A 4,994-nucleotide genomic window follows, 5' to 3' on the forward strand; every position below is an offset into this window, starting at 1 on the left:
ACAGGCTGCACGGGTGCAAGGGTGCACGGGTGCATGGGTGCACAGGTGCATCGGTGCCAGGGTGCAGGAGTGCATGGGTGCACAGAAGCATGGGTGCCTGGGTGCACAGGTGCATCGTGCCAGGGTGCAGGAGTGCAGAGGTGCAGAGATGCATGAGTGCACGGGTGCACAGAAGCATGGGTGCATGGGTGCAAGGGTGCACGGGTGCACAGGTGCATGGGTGCAAGGATGCATGGGTGCATGGGTGCAAGGGTGCCTGGGTGCACAGGTGCATCATGCCAGGGTGCAGGAGTGCAGAGGTGCAGAGATGCATGAGTGCACGGGTGCACAGAAGCATGGGTGCAAGGGTGCACAGGTGCACAGGTGCATGGGTGCACAGAAGCATGGGTGCATGGGTGCAAGGGTGCATGGGTGCACAGGTGCATCATGCCAGGGTGCAGGAGTGCAGAGGTGCAGAGATGCATGAGTGCACGGGTGCACAGAAGCATGGGTGCATGGGTGCAAGGGTGCATAGGTGCCTGGGTGCATGGGTGCACAGGTGCATGGGTACCAGGGTGCACAGAAGCATGGGTGCAAGGGTGCACGGGTGCATAGGTGCAAGGGTGCATGGGTGCCAGGGTGCACAGAAGCATGGGTGCATGGGTGCACAGGTGCATGGGGTGCAGAGATGCATGAGTGCACAGGTGCATGAGTGCACAGGTGCACAGAAGCATGGGTGTTTGGGTGCATGGGTGCAGAGATGCATGAGTGCACGGGTGCATGGGTACCAGGGTGCACAGAAGCATGGGTGCCAGGGCACAGGAGTGCACGGGTACCAGGGTGCACAGGTGCATGGAAACATGGGTGCAGAGATGCATGAGTGCATGGGTGCATGGGTGCCAGGGTGCACAGGTGCATGGGTGCAGAGATGCATGAGTGCACGGGTGCATGGGTGCCAGGGTGCACAGGTGCATGGGTGCAGGAGTGCATGGGTGCATGGGTGCCAGGGTGCACAGAGGCATGGGTGCACGGCTGCAGGAGTGCACAGAAGCATGGGTGCCAGGGTGCACAGAGGCATGGGTGCACGGCTGCAGGAGTGCACGGGTGCACAGCTACATGGGTACCAGGCTGGTGGGGTGCAGGATTTGGGGGGCATCTCTGGGCTGGGTGGTGATAACACCCCCGGGACCCCCCATAACACTCCTGGGACCCTCATAGCACCCCAGGACCCCCAAAACATCCCTGGACCCCCCCATTGAGACCCTCAAAGCACCCCCGGGACCCCCACAGCACCCTGAGGACCCCTGTAGCACCCCCGGGACACCCACAGCACCCCCAGCACCCCCAAAACACCCCCGGGACACCCCATGGGAGCCTCAAAGCGCTCCCGGGACCCCCCCCCCAGCACCCTTAGGAGCCCTGTAGCACCCCGGGACACCCATAGCACCCCCATCACCCCCAAAACATCCCTGGACCCCCCCATTGAGACCCTCAAAGCACCCCCGGGACACCCACAGCACCCTTAGGAGCCCTGTAGCACCCCCGGGACACCCATAGCACCCCCAAAACACCCCCGGGACACCCCATGGGAGCCTCAAAGCACCCCCAGGACACCCACAGCACCCTTAGGACCCCTGTAGCACCCCCGGGACACCCATAGCACCCCCAAAACACCCCCAGGACACCCCATGGGAGCCTCAAAGCACCCCCGGGACCCCCCCAGCACCCTTAGGACTCCCATAGCACCCCCGGGACCAGCATATCACCCACAGGACCCCTGTAGCACTCCTGGGACCCCCCATGGGACCCCTAAAGCACCCCTGAGACTCCCAAAGCACCCTCAGGAACCCAAAGCACCCCGAGACCCCCATAACACCCTTGGGTCACCCATCACACCCCCAGGGTCCCCGTAGCACCCTTAGGACCCCCCAAAGCACCTCTTAGACACCCATCGCATCCCTGAGACCCCCAAAGCACCCATAGGACACCCATAACACCTCTGGGACTGCCAAAGGACCCTTGGGACCCCAAAGCACCCATGGGACCCCCATAGCACTCCCCGGGGAGCTCGGATGCCGGGGTCCTCCCCCAAGCAGCCAAGCAATGCGCTGACTCAGCAATCCCAGCCCGCAGCACCCATGGGCGCGGGTGGACGCGTGAATGGAACGATTGACGGCGCGGCGGCGCGGGGGCCCCGGGGAATTCAGCAGCACCCGCTGCACCCACCCCGCGCCTTGGTCAGGAGGGTGCTGGCACCGTGAGCTCTCCCCGGCACCCAGGGGTGCTGAATGGCGCCCCAGGCACAGCTGAGCACCCAGGGGTGCTGCATGGCTCCCTTAGCACCCAGGGATGCAGCAAGAACCCCCAGGCAGAGCTCAACACCGATGGGTGCTGCATGGCCCCCTGAGCACCCAGGGGTGCTGCCAGAAACCCCAGGCACAGCTGAGCACCCAGGGGTGCTGCAAGACCTCCCAGGCAGAGCTGAGCACCCACAGGTGCTGCATGGAACCCTGAGTACCCAGGGGTGCTGCAGGACGCCCCCAGGCAGACCTCAGCACACACAGGTGCTGTATGGCCACTTAGCACCCATGGGTGCTGCAGGACCCCCAGGCAGAGCTGAGGACGCACAGGTGCTGCAGGGCCCCTGAGCACCCATGGGTTGCTGCAAAACTGCCGAGGCACAGCTGAGCACCCATGAGTGCTGCATGGCCCCCTGAGCACCCACGGGTATTGCAAGACCCCTCCAAGGCAGAGGTGAGCACCCAGGGGTGCTGCAAGACCACTCCAAGGCAGAGCTCAGCACCCGGGTTGCTGCAGGACAGCCCAAGGCGGAGCTGAGCACCCACGGGTGCTGCAAGACCCCGTGAGCACCCCGAGGTTCTGTAAGAACCCCTCAGGCACAGCTGAGCACCCAGGGGTGCTGCAAGACCCCCTGAGGAAAGGCTGAGCACCCAAGGGTGCTGCAAGGCCCCCTGAGCGCCCACTGGTGCTGCAAGACCTCCCAGGGAAAGCTGAACACCCTTGGGTGCTGTATGGCCCCTTGAGTATCCAGGGGTGCTGCAAGACTTGCCCAGGCAGAGCTGAGCACCCAGGGGTGCTGCATGGCCCCCTGAGCACCCGGGGGTGCTGCAAGACCCCCAGGAAGAGCTCAGCACCCACGGCTGCTTAGGGCCCCCTGAGCACCCAGGGTGCTGCAAGAACCCCAGGCACAGCTGAGCACCCACGGGTGCTGCATGGCCCCCTGAGCACCCGGGGGTGCTGTAGGACCGCCCAAGGCAGAGCTAAGCACCCAGGGGTGCTGTAAGACTTACCCAGGGAGAGCTGAGCACCCATGGGTGCTGCATGGCCCCCTGAGCACCCAGGGGTGCTGCCAGAAACCCCAGGCAGTGCTGAGCACCCATGGGTACTGCAGGACCCCCCAGGCACAGCTGAGCACCCAGGGGTGCTGCATGGGCCCTGAGCTCCCAGGGGTACTGCAGGACCCCCCAGGCAGAGCTCAGCACCCACGGGTGCTGCAAGGCCCCCTGAGCACCCGGGGGTGCTGCAAGACCTCCCAGGCAGCCCTGAGCACCCAGGGGTGCTGCATGGCCCCTGAGCTCCCAAGGGTGCTGCAAGAACCCCCAGGCAGAGCTCAGCACCCACGGGTGCTGCAAGACCCCCTGAGCACTTGGGGGTGCTGCAGGACCGCCCAATGCAGAGCTGAGCACCCACGGGTGCTGCATGGCTCCTCAAACACCCAGGTGTGCAGCAAGACCTCCCTAAGGGAGAGGTGAGCACCCATGGGTGCTGCATGGCGCCCTTAGCACCTCAGGGTGCTGCAAGATCCCCCAGGCAGAGCTGAGCACCCACAGGTGCTGCATGGCCCCCAGAGCACCCAGGGGCACTCCAGGACCCCCCAAGAAACGCCTGAACACCCAGGGGTGCTGCAAGACCTCCCAGGCAGAGCTGAGCACCCATGTGAGCTGCATGGCCCCCTGAGCACCCAGAGGTGCTGCCAGAATCCCCAGGCACAGCTGAGCACCCAGGGGTGCTGCATGGCCCCCTGAGCACCCAGGGGTCCTGCAAGAACCCCAAGGCACAGCTGAGCACCCAGGGGTGCTGCATGGCCCCCTGAGCACCCATGGGTACTGCAGGGCCCCCCAAGGCAGAATTGAGCACCCATGGGTGCTGCATGGCCCCCTGAGCACCCAGGGGTCCTGCAAGAACTCCCAGGCAGAGCTGAGCACCCTGGGGTGAAGCAAGGCCCCCTGAGCATGCATGGGTGCTGCATGGCCCCCTGAGCACCCGGGGGTCCTGCAAGACCCCCCAGGCAGAGCTGAGCACCCTGGGGTGAAGCAAGGCCCCATGTCGGGGTTCAGCCCCAGGCAGGCGCTCAGCACCACGCAGCCATCGCTCACTGCCCCTGCCCCGGTGGGATGGGGAGAGAATCGGAGGAGTGAGAGTGAGAAACACTCCTGGGGTGAGAGGAGAACAGTTTAATAACTGAAATACGATAAAGTAAAATAATAATAATAACAATATAATAATAAGAGTAATAATAATATCCAAAGCAAGCGATGCCCAATGCAATTGCTCCCCACCCGCCGACCGATGCCCAGCCAGTTCCCAGCAGCGATCGCTGCTCCCCAGCCAACCCCCCCAGTTTCTATACTGCCCATGACGCTGTATGGTATGGAATGGCCCTTGGGGCAGTTGGCATCAACTGTCCTGGCCGTGCCCCTCCCAGTTTCTTGTGCCCCTGGCAGAGCATGGGAAGCTGAAAAGTCCTTGACTGGCATAAGCAGCACTGAGCAACAACTCAACCATCAGTGTGGTATCAACATTCTTCTCCTACTAAATCCAACCCACAGCACTGTGCCTGCTACTGGGAAGAAAATGAACTCTATCCCAGCTGGAACCAGGACAAACTCCAAGGGCCACGGTCCTCGGCAGGCTGGGAGCTGTGGTCTTCCAGCACGGCACTTCTGGGCGGCCGTGTTGGCCTGAAAGGGCCTGCGGGGAGCTGCTGTCTTCTG

This window comes from Pelecanus crispus, chromosome 30 (genome assembly GCF_030463565.1).
Source record: "Pelecanus crispus isolate bPelCri1 chromosome 30, bPelCri1.pri, whole genome shotgun sequence".
In the NCBI taxonomy this organism is placed as follows: domain Eukaryota; kingdom Metazoa; phylum Chordata; class Aves; order Pelecaniformes; family Pelecanidae; genus Pelecanus; species Pelecanus crispus.